The 25,733-nt window shown below is 37.8% G+C and overlaps 1 protein-coding gene and 1 pseudogene across 1 annotated transcript in view; one reads left to right on the top strand and one right to left on the bottom strand.

Moving 5' to 3' along the window:
- Positions 1-25,733, top strand: part of Ywhaq (tyrosine 3-monooxygenase/tryptophan 5-monooxygenase activation protein theta) — a 41,294-nt gene that overhangs the window by 7,470 nt on the left and 8,091 nt on the right. The window lies entirely within an intron of this gene.
- Positions 1,607-2,529, bottom strand: LOC114094611 (purine nucleoside phosphorylase pseudogene; annotated as a pseudogene).

Below are 25,733 nucleotides of genomic sequence, written 5' to 3'. Positions count from 1 at the left end.
GGCTGGGGATGTGTCTCAGTGGTTAGGCACTCCTTGATTCAATCCCCAGTATATATATATATATATATATATATATATATATATATATATATATATAATCTCCATAGCAGCTGTATTCTAAGAGCAGAAAACTAAAACATTCCAATAATAGGAAAATGGATAGTTACTGGTATGTTAATAAATGGAATACTACTTAGTGATAAATAAATGAACTACTGAAAATGTTACAGTATGAGTGAATTTCAAAAACATGGAAAGTGAAAGAAACTGCATGAAAAATTACTTAGTGTGTGATTCTATGTATATGAAATTTTAGAATAAACAAATTTTATATGATTCAAGAGAAGACTAGTGGCCTCTGGGGAAGAGGCACATGGTTGACTAGGAAGGGACTGGGGAAAACTTTCTCGGATGTTTACGGTTCTTTGTTACGGGTTTTGGTTACACAAGTACATGCATCTCTCAGCATCCCACTGTACATCTAGGTTGTGCATTGCGTTGTATGTAAATGTAGAAGGTTAATGATAGGATCTAGGTGGAGGATACATGAGTATCCACTGAAAGTGTTGGTTGCTATGTATTGAGGTATGATACTCCACATCACTGACTGGGTATATCTACAACCACCAACAGAAACAAGTACTGCAGCCTTTGTTTTGTCCTCAAGATATGAGAATGTACAGAAAGGTGAGATATCCACTTACAAGGTGTGGTTGATAAACTTGCATTTGGTGATGAGTGTTAGACTGACAGAATTACAAGTTGCTGACTTCCATAATGGACCATATTCTAGGGCTGTGGTTCACACACTTGGTCTCAGGACTCCTTTGTACAACTTAAAAAATCGTGGCCCTTGGGGCTGAGGCTATGGCTCAGTGGTAAAGCACTTTCCTAGCACGTGTGAGCCACTGGGTTCAATCCTCAGCACCACATAAATAAAATAATGATATTGTGTCCATCTACAACTAAAACAATATATATTTTTTAAAAATATCATGGCCCTTAAAAGTTTTGTTTATATAGATTAAATGTACGGAAATTTTACATGATTACAAATTTAAAGTTTCTATAAGTCATTTGAGATAATTACTGACTGACTCGTTCAGAAAAATAAACCCATTAGAAGTTAATATTTTTAAATTATAAAACATACAAAATAAAATTTACTATTTTAAGTGTACCATTCTGTGGCATTAACTACATTCATACTGTCTGCAACCCATCTATCAGCAGAACTTTCTTATCTCCAACTCTAGACCCCATTAAACATTCTATTCTTCATCCTCAACCTCTGCCAATCACCATTCTTCTTTTTGCTTTATGAATTTGACTGCTGTAGGTACCTCGTGTGAGTAGAATTAATTTTTCTAAAAAAAGAATAACAACAAAATTAGAATAGTAGCATTGCTTTACATTCCCAACTACACACCATTTTTAAAAGAATTTCGTCTCTCCTTATTCTTAAAACATGATAATAGTATTAAATAAAGTCGTGAACTTTAAAAAACTACATCATACCACAAGCATATCCATCCCTAGGTATGATAGAATATGGGTTCCAGCTCTTACAGAATAGAAGTGAAAGTAAACTACTTTGGGAAGACAACTAAGCAAGAGGACCTGGTACTGGAAGGGTCTGGTAGGAGAAAGTGGGGAAGGTGAAAGATAAGGATCTGCTCCTTTCCTTTCTGTTACTACATAAGAGTAGGGCACATGACCCTAGCTCAGGGCCAAAGTATGTAGTAACTACTTGGATCCCATTAGGAGCCAGACCAGTGTTGGTCAACTGGTATGGCCAGCGGGTAGAATACTGGCCACAAAAAATGGAGACAAACAGTTTCTGTGCAGCTTGTTTCCCAGCCTCTAATATTCCTTGTGATTGGCCTTCTCTAGGTTTTCATAATCTACGATAACCTTATTAATGATGAGCGAGAAACCAAAGTCCACAGTGCTGTGCAACTGTAACTTCTGGTACTGTGCTCATGCCAACAGCATCCACTCACCATGCTTCTGCAGCAGATGACATTCTGCCACAGTCTCAAAATTGGGGCCTGCCACCAACATGTAGGTACTTTCACGTAGCTCCCCTATTTGTTTCTAGGTACTGAGAGCCTTCTGCCTTGTATTCTAGTTGTAAGCATCAGACATGGCAGAAAAATGAACTCCAAATCTTTGGTCATTAAGCCCTTTGAGAGGGTTCTGGCCACAGAGGCCAGTTAGTTTAATGTGATTGTGGATCAGCAAGATATCTCCAACCTCAAACTTGAGGTTGAGTCCTTCAGCTGCATTGTGACTGCCAACGTGTCCACACCTGGAAGCCAGAAGACCCTCACAGGGAGTGTCACCTTCCAGAGTGGGTGTCCTTCATACATGTGGAACCTGTCCTGCTTCATCACATGCATTGTTGTTCAGGAACCCAAACACCAGTCTGCCAGCGTGACCTGGCGCTGTTTATCTCACTATTATCAAAGACCTAGGCCTGGTTGAATCTGTCAGAGCTTCTAACCCAGATCCACGGATCACTGCTAGTTGAGGTCAAGAGAGAAACCATTCTGATAATCTTTCACGTTCTGCTGTACCTTGTGCAGATGAACTTTTATGAGCAGCTGCCAAGTTTTTCTGCAGATCTCTTCTTGTATACAATTTCACTTGGAAAGACTGGTTTCTCAAGAATCGTGTGCAGTTGTCAGTTCCTGGGATGCTTCTTTTTTTTTTTTTTTTTTTGGTGTGACCTCTCTAGTTGGCTTAGACAGAACTCTCTGTAGTCCGAGTAAAGACTACATGCTGCCGCAGTCTGGCTGGGCACAATCAGGAGCCACTTGTCAAAAGAAACTAACTTTATTTTTAGAACCACACACCAAACAAAACAGCTCCTCAGGAAAAATCCTCAGAGCCTCAACTGCCACCACCGGCTTTTTACAAGCCTCTCTCTCCCCCACAAGCTTCTCCCCACCTCCCACAATCCTCCTGCTCTTGAGGCCGATTGGCTGGGTCACGTGGGCAGAGCCAAAAAAGTCCCCCAATGAGCAGCTCCGTGGTCTGAAAGGGCAGGGAAACAGTCCAATGAGCATCACCGCAGAGGAGCCAATCAGCTAGATGTTGCTGGGGCCGAGGAGCCAATCAGCTAGATGTTGCTGGGGCCGCTGTGAGCCAATCATCAGCCGGCAGCTGGATTGCTGGCAGCTGGAAGTTTGCTGGGGCCCCTTCGGTTGTGGCTCTCAACATCTCCCCCTCTCTGTTTAAACAACAAGCATGTGGCTTAGGGACCGTGTCTGTTAGGCAGTCCAATTCAACATATGGTCCTTACCCGTCATCGGATGAACTGACCTCTAGGCGTCAGCCTCCTGTCTTAGGTTGGTACCACTGCAATTGGATCATACCCGTCACTGACTACCGGTCCAGCATACAGCTATACTTGTGGATAGGCCTTTGCACCAGTGGGGGGGTGAGGTTCTTTGCCTCACCTCTGTTGGCCCCCAAATTTTAGACCATCACTAGTAGAGGAGGATGCAAAATGCCATGACATTAAGCCAATTGAGGGCTCCTTTGAAAAATTGTACCACCGGTGACATCATCAGCAAAAATACCCCAACACTACCACAAGTCGCTGCACCAACAGATAGTTCACAATGCATACAGGTGAGCTCACAATGTGTCCAGGCAAGTTCTGCAAGCAGTTCAGTGATGGCTATTGTAGAAGCTGTAGATTGGTTTTATCTTTGACTTCACCAGCACTGGGATGAAGATAGGAATTCTGGCAATAATGGCTAAAGAAAAAATTATGTAACATTACAGAAGGCACTAAAAGAAAACAATTTTCTTAACAATTTACATTGTCTTCACCGGCACTGGGATGAAGATAGGAATTCTGGCAATAATGGCTAAAGAAAAAATTATGTAACATTACAGAAGGCACTAAAAGAAAACAATTTTCTTAACAATTTACATTATCTTTAAGAGAATTATTAAATATAATGAAAAGGAAAGGTGAAAGTAAACAAACAGATCTGTTAACCTTCTTTTTTGTTTACATATTAAAACAATCCTCAACAGTTGTTTACCCAATTTAAATTAAACCATATAAATCACGTGAAAAAAAAATATTTGGATCCATTTTATCTTGAGCGCTCATCATATATGATATATGGACATACATACATTCAAACATATAACACAAAACACAAGTGTGCACACATAATATAATACATACAACACATAACATTATAGTAAAGGCCTTATAACTTTTTACAGGTGAAATCTCCATTGCAATGTTTAAAAACTCTATAGTCAAAAAATAGAACTGATCAGCAAAACATTAACCTAGGTCTGTATGAGCTCAAAAAACAAAATAGAACTTCATGATATGGCAAAGGGCAATAATAAAATAGATATTGAAAAAAGCATCCTGGTTCTGTTGCAGATGTAAGAATAGCCAAACTGGAGTTTTGGATATCAGTTGTTATGGATTTGAGCCAAATCATCTTCTTTTTGGTCTGTAGAAATCGCTTTAGTTAATCTTTCTGGAATCCAAATCGGCTGCTGTTCTCCCTGTGGAAACACATAAACAGACCCCCGACTCCAGACAATCACTGGGTCAGGACCTTGGTTAATCTCTCTGGAATCCAAATCAGCTGCTGCTCTCCCTGTGGAAACACACAAACAGACCCCCGACTCCAGACAATTACTGGGTCAGGACCTTTCCATTGTCCTGTTAGAATATCCTTCCAAAGTACCTTGGGCTTATGCACATTTTTTGGACACATATGCCTTTCCGCAGCACTAAGTCCTGATGAATCCAAATTTAAAAAGTTTAGAGTAAAAAGGGTTATTTTAAGTTTATCTTTGGGGAATATATACCCCTTCCCAAGTCCTTCTTTTTGCTTTAATAAGTACATTTTAATAGTTTGATGAGCTCTTTCAACTATGCCTTGTCCCTGTGGATTGTATGGGATTCCTGTTATATGAGTAATGCCAAATGTTGAGCAAAATAAAAGAGGTAGAAGTATAACCAGGGGCATTATCTGTTTTTAACTGTTTGGGAACACCCACAGTGGCAAAATTTTGTAAGCAGTGAGCTATAACATCTTTAGTTTTTTCTCCGGCATGAAGGGAGCCCATCAAAAATATCAACTGTAACATGCAAATATTTTAATTTTCCAAATTCTGGCAAGTGTGTGACGTCCATCTGCCAAATATGGTTAGGTATCAATCCTCTAGGATTGACTCCAAGATTAACTTGTGGTAAAAAGGTCACACAATTTTGACATTGTTTTATTATTTGTCTAGCTTGTTCCTTAGTTATTTTAAAACGCTTTTGTAAAGTATTAGCATTTACATGGAACATTTTATGAAAATTTATAGCTTCTTCTAGTGTAGAGAAAATATGTATGTCATGTGTAGTTTTATCTGCTAAATCATTGCCCAAACTAAGGGCTCCAGGCAATCCTGTATGTGCCCTGATATGTCCTATAAAGAATGGATCTTTTCTGTCCCAGATTAGACTTTGTATAGTGGAAAGCAAAGAGAAAACAGTAGAAGAAGGGGAAATCCTACCAGCATCTTCAAGAGATACTATAGCATTAACTACATACTGACTATCAGAAAATAAATTAAATACAGAATCTTTAAACATCACAAAAGCTTGTAAAACTGCATTAAGCTCTACCTTTTGAGCTGATTGTTTGGGTACTAAAAATGTAAAAGTTTGATCAGGGGTAACTACTGCTGCTGTACCATTATTTGACCCATCAGTGAATATATTTGGAGCATTCATGATAGGTGTTTTTCTTGTCATTTTTGGAAAAATTACAGGATGCAATGACCAAAAAGACAATAAAGGATTAGATGGTAAGTGGTTATCAAATGAAACATTAGATTTGCACATGATTATTGCCCAAGTATTTAACTCATTAGCTAACTCATCAATTTGATTCATATTATATGGAGTAATAATTTTATTGGGAGAAATTCCAAACACTCCCTTTGCTGCTTTTATTCCTTTGAGTATTAATTGTCCTACAGCCTCAGGATACCTAGTAAGAATAGTGTTAGGAGAATAAGATAAATGTATCCATAATAATGGACCTTCTTGCCAAAATACTCCTGTAGGAATATTTTTTGTTGGTAGTACAATAAATAATAAAGGCAAACTTATATCAATTCTATCCAAATGCATATTTTCCATATATGTTTCAATGATTTTTAATGCCTTTCTTGCTTCAGGCGTTAACATGCGGGGTGAATTTGGATCTGATGGACCTTTTAGGATATCAAATAAAGGTCCCAACTCTCCTGTTGGTATACCTAAATAAGGCCTTATCCAATTTATGTCTCCTAATAACTTTTGAAAGTCATTAAGTGATTTGAGTTGATCTACTCGTATTTGAATTTTTGGTGGACGGACCATGGTTGAGGATAATAGAACTCCTAAATAATTAATTGGAAAATTTAATTGTACTTTATCTATTGCTATCTCTAGATTATAATTTTTTAATAAGTTTGTAAGTGTGGCATAACATTCTAGCAATGTGTTTTTATCTTTGTGTGCTAATAATACATCATCCATATAGTGAAATATTTGTAGTTCAGAATTTTGATTTCTAAGTGGCTGGATTGCTTTGTTAACATAAATTTGACACATAGTTGGGCTGTTAGCCATCCCTTGAGGGAGTACTTTCCATTCATATCTCTGATCAGGACCTTCATGATTCAGTGCAGGGATAGTAAATGCAAAACGTGGACTATCCTCAGGATGAATTGGAATTGAAAAAAAACAATCTTTAATATCTATAACTAAAACATACCAGGTTTTTGGCAAAGCAGACAACTGAGGAATCCCTGATTGAGCAGGTCCCATAATAACCATCTCATTATTAATGGCTCTTAAATCTTGCAATAATCTCCATTTACCAGATTTCTTTTTGATGACAAAAATGGGAGTATTATGGGGAGATACAGAAGGTTGTATATGTCCTTCTGCTAATTGTTGTTTGACCAGGTCATGGGCTGCTTGTATCTTTTCTTTAGTCAGGGGCCACTGAGGAACCCATACTGGTCTTTCTGATTTCCAAATAATTTTTATTGTCTCAGTGGCCCTTTCTGAAAATCCAACCCATGTCTGTCTGTTCCTTGATCTATTTGTATTGGTGCTGCTATACCTTGTTCTTGTTTTTCTAATCTTTTTCCTTTCCTAAAACCTTGTCTAGTCATAATAGTGGGTGCATTTTGGTTGATGTTATTTGTTAATGTCAAACCTAATTGATCTAGGACATCTCGTCCCCATAAATTTACGGGAAGATGATCCAATACATATGGCTGTATAGTTCCTTCACATCCTTCAGGATCCTTCCAATCTAATACCATTGCACTTCTATGGGGATTAGTCGCCACTCCTAGGCCTCGAAGCGTTTGAGTGGCTTGTTGTAATGGCCAATGTTTTGGCCATTCTTGACGAGAGATGATGCTAAGGTCTGCACCTGTATCCAGTAGTCCATTAAATTCATGTCCTTGAATATTTAGTTTTAGCATGGGGCGAGAATCTAAATTTAAAGAAAGCATAGCCCAATCTACACCTGTGGAGCCTAATCCCTTGGAACCTCTTTCTACAGTACGACTGGAAAATTTATCATGTAGGCTGGGTATTATTAGTAACTGTGCTATTCTATCTCCTGGTGAAATTACTGATATACCCTTTGGAGAACTGGCTATAATTTTTATTTCACCTTCATAATCGGGATCAATTACCCCAGGACTTATCATAAGTCCTTTTAGAGTAGAAGAGCTGCGTCCCAATAATAAGCCTACTGTTCCTTTGGGAAGAGGTCCTTTCACCCCTGTGGGAATGATTTGAACTCCCATCTCTGGAGTTAGTACTGCTCTGGCGGAGGCGCAGATGTCCAACCCTGCGCTCCCTCTGGTTTGTCTGATGAGGGATCTGATGGACAATGTGTCCTGGGCACTACCCTGATGGGGTTGCTGGGTTCCTCCAGTGCTCCGTATATTTGTGGTTTGGGGCCCCGGAGCATTGGGCCCTCCTGTCCGTTTTTTGGCAATGGAGCCCGATGCCTTTCTCCACGATATCGTGGATAAACACCTGGTCCTTGTTCATTTTTTGATAATGGAGTACCCTCTATGGTGGTTTGAGAACGGCATTCATTAGCCCAATGTCTCCCTCTACGGCATCGTGGGCAAATACCTGGTATTCTACTCCTTTGATACCTAGTTTTGTTAAACCCTCCTCCAATGGGGCAATTCCTTTTAAAATGTCCTGTTTGTTCACAATTGTAGCATGTTCTTGGCCTGGCATCTAAAGCCTGTTTTACTGCAGCTGCCACAATTTGCCCTTGTTCATTAATGTCTCTGGCATCTAAAGCCTGTTTTACTGCAGCTGCCACAACTTGCTCTTGTTCATTAATGTCTCTACATAATTTAATATATGTGTTTAAATCTTCATGTTTCCATGGTCTAATGATATCTCTGCACCAACGATTCGCTTGCTCATAAGCCAGGTGTTTTAGTAATGGCATTGCTTGTTCTGTATTCCCAAAAACTCTGGTAGCTGTTTGAATAAGCCTATCTACAAATTCAGCATAAGGTTCATTAGCTCCTTGTATTACCTTAGATAATTGACCTTGTAAACCTCCATGTCCTTGTAAAGTCTTCCATGCCTTAATTGCATCTGCAGCAATTTGTGCGTATACGCCAGGATCATATGCAATTTGTTGCTGCTGATCCTCATAAGGTCCCTTTCCTAACAACATATCTAGATTTCTCTGAGGATAACTAGCTGCTGCATTTCGCCTAGCCGTCTCCTTGCAAAATTCCTCATTGGCAACCTTCCATAACAGGTATTGTCCTCCATTTAGCACAGCTTTACACATATTAGCCCAATCTGCTGGCGTCATGTTCAAGTTGTTAATGGATTCGACCATGCTTACAGTGAAGGGTGCTTGAGGACCATAGGTTGTTACAGCCTCTTTTAGCTGCTTCACTGTTTTGAAATTTAAAACTTGGTAAAATCGCTGCCCTCCTGCCTCAAATACAGGGCATGTTAATATTTGAGATCTTGTCTCAGGATCCCAACTATCAACTGCGGGGGTTGGGGACCTCCCAGCATATGGAAGTGGCCTTGTTAGTTGGACACTTACGTCCTCTGGTGATAGAAAGGTGTTAGTAGCAGTCTCCTGTTGTAACTTTCCCCCTGATGGCTTTTTCTGTTTTACACTTTCTTTCTCTGTCTGACTAGCTTGAGAGGCCTTCTCTTTTACTTGAATCTTTTCCTCTGTCTGACTAACTTGAGAGACCTTCTCTTTTACTTGAATCAATATGTCTTCTCCTTCCTCTACCATTGTCTGAACTGAAGGCTTTGGACTAAGCAAACAAGACACCAACGCCCACAATGTCAATGTGCCAACTGGCAGAGTCCCTGGGCTTTTCTTTTCTATTCTTTTTAAATCTTCACCATGATGGTTCCATTGTGATATATTTAACAACTCCTCCTTAAAAAGCCATGGGCTACATTTTTGTATTGTATCAACGTATGCCCTGACTGCTATTGGTTTTACTGGGATGCCTCCTTCCTCTAACAATTTACTTAACACTCTTTCAGTTTGTTTTTTACTAATTTCTGATCCCGTATTTCTACTATAATACAACCCAACAAAATGACGCCTAACAAAACTGAAACAGAGTGAAACAAAATTGAAACAACACAAAATCATTATAATAGCCTCCTGAAATGTCCATCCGTCCTTTCTCCCTATCTGTTCCTCAGATGTGAGCGGTTTTTCTTCCATCTTACACATCTCCAGGGACAGGCAAATTAAAACAAAAGTGAAACAAAATAACAAAAGAAGAATCTTAAAATGGCTACCCATCCTCTTGCCCTGCCCTCAGGGGCGAGCAGTTCACTTACCCTCAGTCGCTCCCCGTGCGAGCCACCAAATGCCGCAGTCTGGCTGGGCACAATCAGGAGCCACTTGTCAAAAGAAACTAACTTTATTTTTAGAACCACACACCAAACAAAACAGCTCCTCAGGAAAAATCCTCAGAGCCTCAACTGCCACCACCGGCTTTTTACAAGCCTCTCTCTCCCCCACAAGCTTCTCCCCACCTCCCACAATCCTCCTGCTCTTGAGGCCGATTGGCTGGGTCACGTGGGCAGAGCCAAAAAAGTCCCCCAATGAGCAGCTCCGTGGTCTGAAAGGGCAGGGAAACAGTCCAATGAGCATCACCGCAGAGGAGCCAATCAGCTAGATGTTGCTGGGGCCGAGGAGCCAATCAGCTAGATGTTGCTGGGGCCGCTGTGAGCCAATCATCAGCCGGCAGCTGGATTGCTGGCAGCTGGAAGTTTGCTGGGGCCCCTTCGGCTGTGGCTCTCAACAACATGCTTCTCGCTGAACTTTTTCTCCAATTCATGCACTAGCTGGACTTGGATTTTCTGGAAAGATTTCATTTGAGGACCTGAACAAAAGTTACATCTTTCTGGCTATCTCCAACTTAGTTCTCCTTGGCTGCTATGATGTTGAGTTCCTGCAGCTGGGCCTCAAGGTCCGAGTTTAGCTCTAGCTCTGGCTTCTTGCCATTGGGCTTCACCATCAAGGTGCTGAACTGAAGAGGTCTTGGTCCTGGGGGAGCACACAGACAGGTTCAGCAGGCCCCGAAGGACTTCAGAGGGCCTTCCTTGCTAAGTTGCCCAGCAGTGATTTATTTTTGCTCAAGGCAGGTTTCTGAACTCTGCTTTTAATGTGAATGGTCTTATAGATGTTTATAAAACAATATTTCAGCCAGATTACAACTAGTTTCCTTTTAATTCATTATCAGCATATCAGAGCAGCAGATTCAACTGCCAAATCTGTTGAGTCTGATGGACCTACTAGGGTTGTGAGTACCAGCCCTCTGATATTTTTGATAAGATACAGTACTTTTTCCTGTGGTGGTAGAATTTATGATTAGAGAATTTATGAAGAAAATAGGATTAAGGGAATGAATGATGGTCACAAATTATCCATAAGAGCCCTGAACTTTTTTGTAAATACTGTTGAATCATTTTTGTCTTGTGTGCTTTTTTTGTTAGTGTTTTTTTAACATTTTCAAAAATAAAACAACACTAAAAATTGTAGCACCATTTAAAATTCTTTGTAATGGTTACCACACAATGAATTTTTCTGAAGGAAATTCATTCCTCTGAGGAACTTAAAAAAATAATTGAATCACCTTCCTCTATAGTTTTAAAGAAAAGTTTATAAAATAGTTTGGCTTAGTTGTCTTTATTTAATAACTTGTTCATGTTTTTTTTTTTGTTTGTTTGTTTTGTTTTGTTTATTACTGGGGATTAAATCCATGGGTGCTTCACCACTAAGCCACATCCCCAGCCTTTTAAGTTTGAGACTGGGTCTCACTGAGTTGCTGAGGTTGGCTTTGAACTTGTGATCCTTGTGTTACAATGCCCCGCTAGTTCTTTTTTTGTTTGTTTTAACCAAGTATAATTCAAATACCATAAGTGCTAAGTGTTAAGTGGCTTTTAATTTATTTTTAAAGTTTTGCAGCCACCACTACTAATTCCAAAACATTTTCATTACCACAAAAAGAATCTTGTATCCATTAATAGTCATTCCTCATCCTCCCTTCCCAAGCCCAGACTGACAACCAGCTAGTGAGCTGTGGAACTCAGATCCACCTTTTCTAGAATAGAGAAGGTGCCTTTTGTTGTAGAGCCTTCCCTTATAGACCCCATTCTTCCACGATCATCTTGCCTTTTTCTGAATTCTCCTTGGTGGCGATAGGGAAGCACTTGCACTCTGGTGGTACATGCTCTTCCCCCAGAGTGCTCCCTCCATCTGTTTTAATATGTGCTAGTGTTGTTGATAAGTCCTAGGGGATGTAATAGCACAGACATCACCAATAAAGGGAAGTCCAGGTTCTTTAACATGACCTGAAACCTAACAGCCTTTTTCTTCATTGACTCTGTGCTCCAGCCACATGGAACCACCTGTGGATCTTTCTTATATAATGCCCTTTATCTTTTTTTTCTTTTGGAAAGGGGAAGTACTGAGGATTACTAAGGTACATCTCCAAAATTTCTCTCTTTTATTTATTTATTTATTTTTTCTGAGCCAGGGCTTCTCTGAGTTTCCCAAGCTGGCCTTGAAATTTGGCAGTCCTCCTGCCTCAGCCTCCAAGTAGCTGGCATAACAGGAGTGCATCAGCATGCCTGGTATATTTTCTTTTCTTTGCTCTCCCCTCCATAAACCTGGGTGAATACATTTATGTAATATTTTCCTTTTCACCAAGTCTGTAATGAGACCCAGTTGTATATTGTCTGGAGTTTATCAGTGTTGTACATTCCTCTTGTGCCTTTCTCCAAAATAAATTGCACCCAATTCAGATTAGTATTTGTGGTAAACTGTAAATATAAGAATAAGGATTTCTGGGGTGGCGTTGTGGCTCAGTGGTAGTGCTCTCACCTAGCAAGCGGGGCCCTGGTTTCAGTCCTCAGCACCACATAAAAACAGAGATATTGTGTCCAATGTCTTTGGATATTTAAAAATAAATTTTTTTAAAAAAAAAGAATGATGAGGATTTCATCTCCCCCCCGCCCATGTACTAGTAAGCATTGTTTTTATTTTCTAAGGTCTTTTTTTTTTTTTTTACTGTTATGCCCAGTAATTAGTTGAAGATAGTAAGTAATCCATTAAGTTTGATTTCTCTTGATCCTTTTCTTCCTTTTGTGCCCTGTAAGAAAGCTGATAAATAGAGGCAGTAAGCAGTAAGGAATCAAATATGGTATATTGGTTTTATTTGGTTTATCTTGTTTTGGTTTATGGGTGGTTTTGAGGTTCTTTTTTTTGGCATGGGAGATTGAACCCAGGGGCATTAATCTCTGAGCCACATCTCCAAGCTCTTTTTATTTTTCTTTATTTTAATACAAGATCTCGTTAAGTTGCTGAGGCTAGCCTCAAACTTGCTTCTTCCTCAGCCTCCTGAGTCACTGGAATTGCAGGAGTACGCCACTCTCAGCTCTTTATTGTTTTTCTTTTTCTTATTTCTTTTTTCTTTTAGGTGGCTGATTGTTTGGGGGCAGTAGAATGCACCAAGCTCATAAAAGGCTGTCCAGTCCTCCATAAGACACTACTGTGCTGTAGAGATACTAGGCTGGTGGCAATATTATCGTAAATTTTGTCTGTGTCATGGAATAGAGGTGGCTAGGGATCTTATGGACCAGGAAAAAGGATTTAGGAATTTTATTTGGGGCAGACAAGTCTTAAGTTCTTTCTTGTCATACAAAATGTTGGATTCTCTTTACCTTCTTCTTCCTCCTCCCTTTGTCTCTTAGCCTGTAGGTTTTCATTCAAATTTGCCCACAATTTCCATTTTGCTTATTTTTGCTTTCACTGTAAATTTCACTGCAAATACCACTTAGGTCTAAAGAGTATATAAATTCCTTGACATCAGGACAACTTATATTAATTCATGACTTTTTTGGGGAGGTACTGGGACTTGAACCCAGCTTAACCACTGAGCCACACCCCATACCCTTTACATTTTTGAGACAGGATCTCAAAATTGCTTAGGGCCTCACTTAAGTTGCCGAGGCTGGCCTTGAACTTGCAATCCTTCTGCCTTAGCCTCCTGAGTTGCTGGGATTATAGGTGTGAGCCACCATGCCCGGCCTCATGACATTATTTTAAGAAGTATTCTAGCTGATGTTTGGTCTTTTTTTGATACTATTAGAATCAGACCCCAAACCAGACATGATATGGTGCACACTGTAATCCCAGCAACTCTGGAGGCTGAAGCAGGAGAAATACAAGTTCAAGGCCAGCTTCAGCAATTTAGCAAAGATCTGGGGATGTAGCTCATTGGTGAATCCACCCCTGGGTTAAAGCCCTAATATTTTTTTTTAATTAAAAGAGCTGAGTGTGTGGGGCAGGGGATGTGGCTCAAGCGGTAGCGCGCTCGCCTGGCATGCGTGCGGCCCGGGTTCGATCCTCAGCACCACATACAAACAAAGATGTTGTGTCCGCCGAAAACTAAAATAAATAAATAAATAAATATTTTAAAAAATAAATAAAAAAAAAAAAGAGCTGAGTGTGTAGCTCCAGTGGTAGAGCTTTTGCTTAGTATGCATGTGGTCCTGGGTTCAATCCCTAATACCCACCAAAAAAAATTTTTTTAATGCCTTTTTTACAGTGTAATTTTTACTGATGTTACTCAGCTTTCTTTCCTGAAAAGCATATTTACATTAATGAATACTCCAGAGTTGCATGAATTTTAATAAATATAAGTTGGATATTATATTTTTTAGGAATTTACCTCATTTAAATTAGGATAAGGAAGAAGTGTTTGTAGGGTAGGGGTGCTGGACAGGTTATTATAGTAGTATACATTTATGGTCTAGGGTTTGTCTCCTTAGCCTTTGACCTCTAAATTAGTTGGTACATCTAGAGGGGAGCTACAAGGATTAGAAGTCAGGCAGAGAGTGAGTCATTATTTAAACATGTTTTATTGCTTGTAGGCCATTATTTTATTTATTTTGAAGTACTTGGTATTGAATCCAGGATCTTTCTGTTATACCACTGAACCACATCTCCAGAACTCCCATCAACCCCCACCTTTCTTTTCCTGTGGTACTGGGGGTTGAACACAGGAGCCTTTGAGCTATATCCCTAGCCCTTCTTAAATTTTTATTTTTAGACAAGGTCTTACTAAGTTATCGAGGCTGGCCTTGAATTTGCAGTCCTCCTATCTCAGCCTTTCCAGTTGCTGGAATTATAGGCATGTGTTAATGGGCCCAACACTTACAAAGGGAAATTGGCAGGAAGATCCAAGTTAGTGTCAGAAGATTGCTTGGTGAGCATAAGAAGCTGTAGTTGGATGATCATAAGGGCTGGGTACTCCAGCACTACTGTATGCAGCATCAGCATAACTGTTTCACTATGGAAGACTGTTCACAGACCTAATTATCCTCTTCTGCATAGTGCTGGAGATACTGCCAGTATTTTGCTTTTTCTTTTCACTTTTTGAGCTGGGGATATAGCTCAGTTGGTAGAATACTTGCCTCGTATGGATAAGGCCCTGGATTCAATCCCCCCCCCACCTCCCCCCAAAAAAAGAAAAGAAAATTTCTTTTTACTTTTTACCTGTGTATTTCTAGTATCCAACATAAAGAATGCTTAATGTTTGGCTTTTGGGGAGGCCAATTCAGTATTTGGGAGGTACCTTATTGTCACTCCATACTCCTTCTGCTGGTGCAGGAATGATAATAATAGAAATAAGGTTGATTAAATTAGGACAATGCTTTCCAATTCCTTTTATATAACCCCTTTTGTGTAACAAATAGAATAACTATATTGTTGTAGTACATTGGGGAAAATGCATTTCTCACCCTGTTTCTGTGATGATTGAATCAGTATCTCTTACTATTTACATTACCTAGAAGCTCTAGGTTGAGGTCTGTAGGACTTGAATGAGAAGTTTTTTCTTTGATAGGCCTTTGGGGTTTTTGAGTAGGTAAAGAATATACCCAAAATGGAATTTAAGGTTAATCTATCTGCAGGGTACAAAATGTATTAGAGAAAGGTCAGCCTTAAAACCTGGCAGGTCAGTTAGGTTATTGGATTAGTTGAGGTGAAATGATATGATTAACTTGAGTAATAGTACTAGGAATGCAGGCTCAGGGTATAACTCGGTGGCAGAGTGCATACTTTATATGTAAAAGGCCCTGGGGTCCAATCTCTAGCGCCAAGGTGAGGGAGGAGGAATGTCACTGAAGAGATGGGGGGAAAATACTTTTAGGGAAATAGAATCAGTAGGACATGAAAGCTGGTGGAATGTGAAATGCAAAGTGAAAAGTCCAAGGCAGTGCTGATGAGCTTGGGTGATTGGAAAATAAGATGGAAGTAGAATAATTAAGAGACATATAGAAATGGTTTGGTTTATTTCTGCTCAGGGCATATTGCAATCTAGTGTGTGTGTGTATATATATATATATATATATATATATATATATATATATATATATATATATTTCAAAACATAAGAATACTCAGCCATGTAGCACTACAGAAAAACTGGAAATGTGGATGGGGAGTGACATTTCCCACATTAGCACTTTTGAGTTTGCTGCAATTCTTGGTGTGGCCTTTAGCTTTAATCAGGTGGAGCCATTTTTCAAGGATAGATGTGCAATATTGATTATTGCTCATGTGATAATTGTATAAAACAAAAAACTTGTGTTAAGGAATAACACAAGGATTGCATTACTTCTGTTGGCATGACTGGTGTGTTTTCTTTCAGGAGGGAGATAAATAGGGATCAAGTCATAATCAAAAAGTTGGCTTAATGAATGTGGCATGATAACAAGAGCAATTGGATGGCTGCTCAGATGTGTAATGACGGACGTCTCTAGAGTAGGGGTGGATTTGTCAGTGCATTGACCAGGATTCATACTCTCCTAGGCCATGTATTGGATCTTTCTCCTACAGTGCCTGTCCCTTTTCTATTTCCATGACTCTCATAGTTTTTTCTGATCTACTCATTGTTTTTTTTTTTTTTTTTCAATTAGAGCATTATAACTATTGATAGTATTTGGATTCATTTTGACAAGGAATTTGATTTCAATCCCCTTTCCTCCCTCTCCTTCCTTCTCATATTCTCCCTCCTATCTCATTGATCTTTCTTATTTACTTATTTTTTGATATTTTCTACATGTGCATAAAGGTGAAATTCTTTTTAGTACATATATAAGTATATATCATTATTTTGTTAAATTCATTTTATATTTCTTTCCTTTTCCCTACTTCTCATTCTTCTACTCTACTGATCTTACCTATATATTTATGATATCCTATTCTGTCCCCCACCATCTTCTTTCCCTTGTTTTGCTCTAACTTTTTCATATGAGAGAAAAATGTTTGGCTGTTGATTTTTCTGACTCTGATTTATTTCACTTAACATGATTTTAACCATTTACCAGCAAAGCCTTTATTTCATTCTTCTTTATGGCTGAGTAAAATGTCATTGTGTATATATACAACATTTTCTCTATCTGTTCACCTACTGATGGACATTTGGGTTGATTTCATAATTTGGCTATTATGAATTGTGCTGCTGTAAATATTGAAATGGCTGTATCACTCTAGTATGCTGATTTTAGTTCTTTGGGAGAAATAACCAAGGACTGGGACATCTGAGTCACATGGTATGTCCGATCCTAGATTTTTGTGGAATCTTCACACTGCTTTCCAAAGTACTAATTTGCAGTCCCACCAACAGTGTATGATTATACCTTCCCCCACCCCACCCCCACATCCTCACCTGAGATATTATTGTGTTCTTGATGATTGCCATTCTAACTGGAGTGAGATGGTTTTGATTTGTGTTTCTCTGATTACTAGAGATGTTGAATGTTTTTTCATATGTTTGTTGGCCATTTGTATTTCTTTTGAAAAATTCTTTTGACCATTTGTTGATTGGGCTATTTGGGTTTTTTTTTTGTGTGTGTGTGTGTTTTTGAAATCTAATTCTGGATATTAATCCCCTGTCAGAGGCCAAGATTTTCTTGCCATTCTGTAGGATGTCTCTTCACTCTCTTAATCATTTCCTTTGCTGTGCAGAAGCTTTTCAATTTGATGGCATCCCACTTATTGATTCTTGGTTTTTATTTCTTAAGCTCTGGAGGTCTTGTTTCAGTGCCTGCATCCATATGATGGAGTGTTGAGCCTATGTATTCTTCTAATAGTTGCATGGTTTCTGGTCTAATTCCTAATTATTATTATTTTTTTTTAATGTGGTGCTGAGGATCAAACCAAGTGCCTCACATGTGCTAGGCAAGGGCTCTACCACTGAGCCCAAGCTCCAGCCCCCTAATTCTAATCCATTTGGATTTGACTTTTGGACAGGGTGAAAGGTAGAGATCTCATTTCATTCTTCTACATATGGATATCCAGTTTGTCTAGTTTTCCCAGTGCCATTTGTTTGAAAGGTTGTCTTCACATTTTTGGGGGGTACGTACTAGGGATTGAGCTCAGGGGCACTCAACCACTGAGCCACATCCCCAGCTCTATTTTGTATTTTATTTAGAGACAGGGTCTCACTGAGTTGCATAGCGCCTCACCATCGCTGAGGCTGGCTTTGAACTCTCGATCCTCCTATCTCATCCTCCAGAGCAGCTGAGATTACAGGCGTGTGGCATTGTACCTGGCTCTTCCTACATACATTTTTGGTGCCTTTGTCAAGTATCAGATGGCTCTTAACTATGTGGGCTTGTCTCTGTCTTCTATTCTATTGGACTTCATGTCTATTTTGATACCAGTACCATGCTATTTTTGTTACTATAGCTCTGTAGTATAATTTGAGATCAGATATTGTGGTGCCTCCTGCAACACTTTTCTTGTTCACAATTGCCTTGGCTATTTTTCCAAACGAATTTAGGGTTTGATTTTTGTAGTTCTGTGATGAATGGTCATTGGTATTTTGAACTCATCTGTGTCATTAAAATATATTTACTTCATACATTTTCAAATTGTAGTCAAGTCTTGTTCTTACTAATCTCTACTAACGCATATATGTTACATGTACTGCATATTTATATACACATACTCACTATGCATGTGTGTATATATAAAATCTAGGCAAGATTAAGTTTTTTCCCTCTGTGGTATATATTTAAGAGAGGGGGGATCCATGTTTCTGTAGTGTACTATGATTCTTTGAGGTTTCTAAGTGCTGTCTTGACTTCTTAGAGAAAATTTCTTCTTGGGACTTGTGTGACTCTTGAACATTTGGAAGGCAAGGGGGAGTGAGGCCAAAGGATACAGTAGAATGACACTCAGGTTTTTACTAGGGCTACTGAGTGCTTTTCCTAAGACAAAAAAAAAAAAAAAAAAAAAAGTAGGATAAGAAAACCAATGGTAGATTATGTTAAGAAGACAAAAGTAATTTTCAAAAAATAAGTGTAGTTAAAATTCCAGTGATCCATCTAGATGTCAGTAAATATAGGAGGCGCTCACCCTGGTGTGTAAGAAAAAGATCTGTTTTGTTGGTGCAGGATGATTGATTTTTTTTTTACCAAGTGGTGTTTATTAATTTATTTAATCTTATTTAATCTTCACAACAACCCTGTGAAGTAGGAACCATCAGTAACTTGTATAAATGAGAAAACAGGTACAGAACTGTAAAAGTAAATTGCCCAACTAGGTAAGGAACATTTGTGAGTTACTAACATGTAAGTTGGTTAAAATCATGTCAATGAACGCATGTCGTTCGTTGTCTTAAAATACACTGTGGACAATTAAAATGTTTGAGAAATGAAACGTTTCCTATTGGAGCAAATTATCATAATTTGGTTATCCAATTTTAGCAAGTATAGTCTTAAAGGCAGATGCCTGTTGGTCTTAAGGCAAAAAAAAAAAACTACTCTTGAAAATTTACCTAGTCCTTTAAAAGAGTTGAGGAACACTGTCCTCAACACTGATTTTGATTTAATGCCATGCATCCTTCACACACAAGGTACTACTACTTTGCAAACTTGAATTATCACATTCAACATTTTGTAATACTTCTGTGTTTCCTCAGTTTGGGGGAGAATGAGAACTCTTCCAAGATTATGACTAGGAAATTTTTGGTTACTTGGTATTTTAGTTGCTGTTAATATTCCAATTGGTGCCTTCCCTTTATGCCATTACCTTGCCTTCCCACTCTAAAAAGGTTCCTTCAGTAATGCCCTGAGTGGGAACATCTGTCTTTGTCTGGAAGTGTCTTTGCCTTTATGTGCTACTTTAATTGGTTATGGAATTCTAGCTGACAGTTGTTTTTCCCAGCACTTTGAAGATTCTTGATTGTTTTATGAAAAATCAACTGTCAGTCATGTTATTGTTTCTTCCTTTATAGGTAACCTGTCATTTCTCTGGTTGCTTTTAAGAATTTTCTTGTCTTTGGCATTCTGCAATTTTACCATGATGGTCTAGGTATGAATTTATTTTATTTTATCTTGATTGAGATTTAGTGTGCATTACCAATCTGAAGATGATTATATGATTACAGAGAGTCTTATCCATTACCTCTGATTAACATTTCTTCCTCATTCTTTTTATTCTCCCCTGAAATTCCTATTAGAGATTATCTTTAGACTTTGTATTTGTGTCATAACTTCTCTACCTCTTTTTGTCTTGTTTGTTCTTTATTCTGGGTTCTGTGTAGTTTCTTCAGATGTACCTTCCATATTATTAATTTTCCCTTCATTTACCTCTAAATACTTTAGTTGTTTTTTGTTGTTGTTGTTGTTGTTAAATTTTTTATTCTAATTTGTTATATATGGCAATAGAATGCATTACAATTCATATTATACATATAGAGCACAACTTTTCATATCTCTGGTTGTATACAAAGTATATTCATACCACTTGTGTCTCCATACATGTACTTTGGATAATGATGTCCATCTCATTCCACTGTCTTTTCTATCAGTTGTTTTGTTTTTATTTAAAAAAAAAAAAAAAAAAAAACCTTTCTCTCCTTTCACCTCCAAGCAGCCCATTCTTAATTCTTTGTATTCTCTCCTCCTGGCTTTTTTTTTTTTTTAAATCCTGATTATTTTATTTATTTATTTATTTATTTATTTATTAGTTTTAGGTGGACACAATATTTTATTTTTATGTGGTGCAGAGGATCGAATCCAGTGCCTCATGCATGGTAGGTGAGCACTCTACCACTGAGCTACAATACCAGCCCAATCCTGATTATTTTAATCAGGAAAATTTTCAAACTTGTACAGGAATGAAGAAAATAATATATATCCCTACCCAGCTTCAGTAGTTAAGGATTCTGTTTTTTTAGCCCTACCTCCAAACCCCAGTTATTTTGAAGTCTTTGTCATCATCTTGTTATAATTCATAAATGTTTAAATATATATCTAAATGTATCTCTCTAAAGGATTCTTTAATCATTTCAACATAACTTTTTTTATTAACACTTATTTTTTTTTTTTTTTAGGTACCTGAGAAATAACCCTTATTTGTCTTCTGATTTCCTCATTTATTTTATGATCCCCTGAAAAAGTTTTTTTGGGGATTTTTTAGCTTACATGGGTATCTTGAATTGTGGAAGTCTACCCAATGGTTTTTTTGTTTGTTTGTAGTACTAAGGATGGAGCCCAAGGATGCTCTACCATTGAGTTACATCCCCAGTCCTTTTTATTTATTTTTTTTCTTTTGAGACTAAATTTTGCTAAGTTGCAAGGCTGGCCTCAAATTTGTGATCCTTCTGCTTTAGCCTCTGAACTTGGTATGCCTGGTTGCTTACTTTTTAAAATAGTTTTATTTCATGGTTTTTAGTAACACCAAATTAAACAGAAATGCAAAGTACTGTGGAAAAATGAAGAGAAGATTTTACTTTGTTTTGCTTGTTATTGACTGGTGGATAGGCCGTTTGTGATATTTGAACAGACTGTGTAAATTTGTAATTGAAGATAATGTTGTATTGGTGATTTTTAGAGGCAGACATCCAACCAACTATGTTATGTTTACACTGTGGATACATAAACATTTACATGTTGAAATGCATATTGTTTTATTATAATTACTTTATTTGTCCCTTATACCTTAGTTAGGACTTTTAACAAATGTTTTAAAATGTCTGTTAGAGTATTTATTATCCACTAATTTTATTTTAATATAGTTAAAAGATTAAACATTAGTTATAAAAGGAGTATTATCTGAAGGGATGAATGGGTAAGGGAAGGGAAGGCACTATTAAAAAGTAAGTCCAGGGCTGGGGATGTGGCTCAAGTAGTAGCGCGCTCATCTGGCATGCGTGGGGCACTGGGTTCGATCCTCAGCACCACATTAGACTAAAATAAAGATATTGTGTCCACTGAAAACTAAAAATAAATATTTTTTTTTAAAAAAGTAAGTCCAAGGTGTCATTACAAAAGTTGCTTTGATTATTTTGGGACATGATGAGGTTAATATTTACAGTTAATATTTCAATTAACATCTGTTTGTTTGATAAATAGGGTAATTAGTGTTTTGAAAAGTCCTACCGATTAGATGTCATCACATGTGGTTTTTAGTGCATATCTAAAGAAGTGTCTTTTATGTGCACATGAAATGTGCAGCAATAAATTTAATTCCTTATCTTGTAAGTATTGAAAAAAATACTTTGGGAATAGGGAATCTGAGTCAGTGGTAGAGCAGGTGCTTAGGATACTTTAAGCCCTGAGGTCATAATGGGGTTGGGGAAGGAAGCAAACTAGAAAGCTTTGAACATAATATGTTACATCTCTTCTGCAGGGTGATGGTATAATATCTTCCAAAAGTGGATACTTCTAGGAATGAAAAAAAATAGTATTAATAATTATACTGGGATGGCAGCTTAACTGAGATGATCCTGGGCAGACCAGCACATATAGTCATTGTTCTCCAGCTCCACCACTTCATTAAGGTAGTTTGTAGAGGTTTTAGGATTTGGCATAGCCTAAGTGAAAAATTTTAACGGCATTTAAGGTGGAAAGAAATTGATTAGATTTTGTAGCTGAGTGTGAGTTCTAAATGGAATGCTATGCTACCTACTATCAGCTGATCACACGGTGAACTGTCAGCTGATCACACAGCATGATGTGTCTTAAGGCTTGCTTGATCTCTATGATAAAGTTTCATTGCATTCTTAAAAAAGTTTCACAGCCTTCCAAGTTGCTAGGATTACAGGCATGTAGCACTGTGCCTGGCCCAATAATTTTTAAACGACGCAAGGATAATTAACTATTCAATGCATTTCTTTAATTAATGATAGAAAACATTTCCACAAATGATATTATATGATTGACTTGAATCAAACCTTCAGTGTTTCATTGCTTGCTTGGTTAAGGCAGCAAATCCTTTATGAAATTTAACCCTAGTGGGTATACTCAGGGTAGAATGGGGCTTGAAGTTAGGCTTTTAGATCATAATACCCTCATTACATAGTTTAAAAAAAAAAAAAAAAACAGACTCTTGGGAACCAATTTGCCACAAGATTTCATAGAGCTAATGACAGTACACAAGTCATTTCCACAGATGATAATTGAATTTCTAAAGCTCTACTTGGGTTGTGTTACTGATTAAAGATTTGAGCTGGGTATGCCAGCACACATCTGTAATCCAAGTGACTCTGGAGGCTAAGACAGGAGGATCACAAGTTTGAGATTAGCCTCTGCAAGTCAGTAACATGGTCTCAACAACAACAGGAAAAATGGTATGGCTGAGTGGGAGAGCACCTCTGGGTTTAGTCCCTAGTAGTATCCCCACATATACACAAACACACAGACATCTCTAATTTGAGTTTGGCCTTATGCTCCATTTTAAGGTTTTTGTTTGTTTGTAATAATGACCTAAAATTAGAGATTGAACATATTAATACTGCAGATTAATGAACTTTAATAAGCTGATAGGAAATTTGAAAAGCCTTAAAACATTTGTTTCTTGTGGATTGTTTTGCTCCTGTTTTAAAGCTCTTTGGTTACTTATTTTTTCCTAAATCAGATTAGTATAAAGAGAAAGCTCTATAATGAGAGATGAGCAGCTTATATTGTTTGTAAATCAGAAATTACTTATCAGTGAGTTTATTTAGTATAAAAATATGAATTTGTTGAGTGCTGTGGAATACCACTGAAGATAAACAAATTACTTTAGAAAAGCAGTTGAGGGTAATGATAGGATCTTTATGCTCTCTCAGGTTCTCAAAAAGGAGAACCTTCTGCCCCTCAGGTAACAACCGAGCACTGGCAGGAGCTCAGTCCTGCTCCAAAGCTCCCAAGAGCACAACATTTTCCAATTAAAGAGTTTGTAAGGGGGATTTCTAACTTCATTGATAAGAATAATGTATCCAGAAAATTAGTGGAGGAACTTTCAACTGTATAAATGTTAACATTGATTCACTACTTCTCTCTCTTGGCATCTTAGCAGTACCCCTTCTCTCCAAGTGCTGAGCTTCGAGCATCATAGGCCAGCATTCTACTATGAGCCTCAACCGTAGCCCTTTAATTAATACACTTATTTGGAAAGATTTTGAGGGAGCCAGTTGTAAGTTTGGATCTATTTGCAGGTTTTGTTTTGTTTTGTTTTTTTCTCTCGGGGGTCTGTATTGAGTTTTTTAAAATAATTTTTAAAATACTACCAATTAAATTGTACAGACAGGCTGTATGCCTCAAGTTTTAGTACCCTATATTCTATCTCATATTAATAGCCATGGATAACTAGATAGAACCATGGTTATTTTGGTAAGACTGAAGCAGCATCCATTATCTTTTAATTGGACTAAAATACACATCATATGGGAAGACAGAATTATTCTGTACCTGTTGTTTCCTTCACAGAGAGCTAGTGGCATCTGAAAAAGAACCCATGATACCTGGCTGAAACTCCAGGATGGAAGTAATGTCCAAGTCACTTTATAAAAGCCCAACACTGTAAATCGTACGTAATGGCTATGTGCAAACTAGTTGTTAAAATTAATAACTTTAGAAAGGAGAAGTTAGCTCGTAAGTGGCTGAGTTCTAACTAATGCACTAGTAGCAGCTAACTGAATCCTCAGAAGGCAAGTTTGCTTGTAATTGTAATACAGTCCATGTCAATAGGTCCTCATGAGCAGCCTACACCTGACTCAGGAGAGACTAGTGCTAGAATGGAAATTTCTCTCATCTCTGCTTCTTACCCCAAGCCCTCTATTTAGTCAGACTTGACTTTTTTTTTTTTTCTTATTTAAAAAGAAAAAGCCAGCAGTGGTGGCTCATGCTTATAATCCCAGTGATTCAGGAGGCTGAGGAAGGAGGATCACAAGTTCAAAGGCAGCCTCAGCAACTTAGTGAGGCCATGAGTAACATAGTGCGACTCTGTTTAAAATAAAAAGTACTGGAGTACTTTTTAAAAAGCTCAGTAGTTAAGCACCTCTGGGTTCACTCTCCTGTACCCCACCCCCCAAAAAAAAAATGTTTTAAAAAGACTCAGTTTGGGATTTAGAACTTTTTAAAATGGCTGTCACTATTGCCTCCCTCCTTTAAGAAAAAAAAAATGCTAAATTCAGTTCATAAAAATTTTAAACTTTCAATTTTAAAATTAAAAGACATAGAGGGAAAAAAATAGTGTGACTTTCTAAGATTCTGGGGAAGAGTTTGGGGTTTATTAAATAACTATTAAAAATGTACTGGTAATGTTGAACAGAAGAAATTCTTAAAAAGAATCCCTTGATTCCTTTTTCTCCTTCTGAGTGTGATGATGTGGAGCAGCGCTTGTTTGTACCTTGGGTGTGGCCCTTTGGGCCTTTTGCCACACTCCTGGCCCGACGACTTTCCAGCTTCAGCCATGGTTTTCATACTTGCCACTTTCATAACATATGAACTTCTGGGAGTTTATTACATAATTTTTCACTAATTTTATTTTAAAAGCCTCAGGCCTTTTAAAATATTCCTTCAGGGGGCTGGGGATTTGACCCGGGGATAAATATAACATTTAAAAAAATAATTTTTTTTTACTTTAAAGGTTTTATATGTTTTTCTGTTTCTTTTCATTAAAATAACTTATGGAGGCAGTAGTTGGTCTTGTTGGGTCATTTTTAAATTAGGTAAACAAGGTTTCTTGGATTAGAACTACATTTTCTAAACTTGTATTTTAGATCTGTAAAAAGTCTTCATTTTCTTCAGTAGTTAATTTATCTGAAGTTGAAGCAGATTTACTGGGTTATTCTACAAACTCCCCACTTTG

The sequence above is a fragment of the Marmota flaviventris genome, chromosome 14 (assembly GCF_047511675.1).
Source record: "Marmota flaviventris isolate mMarFla1 chromosome 14, mMarFla1.hap1, whole genome shotgun sequence".
Taxonomy (NCBI): domain Eukaryota; kingdom Metazoa; phylum Chordata; class Mammalia; order Rodentia; family Sciuridae; genus Marmota; species Marmota flaviventris.
The sequence above is the reverse complement of the archived record's forward strand: the minus strand, read 5'-3'. Positions and strand labels throughout refer to the sequence as shown.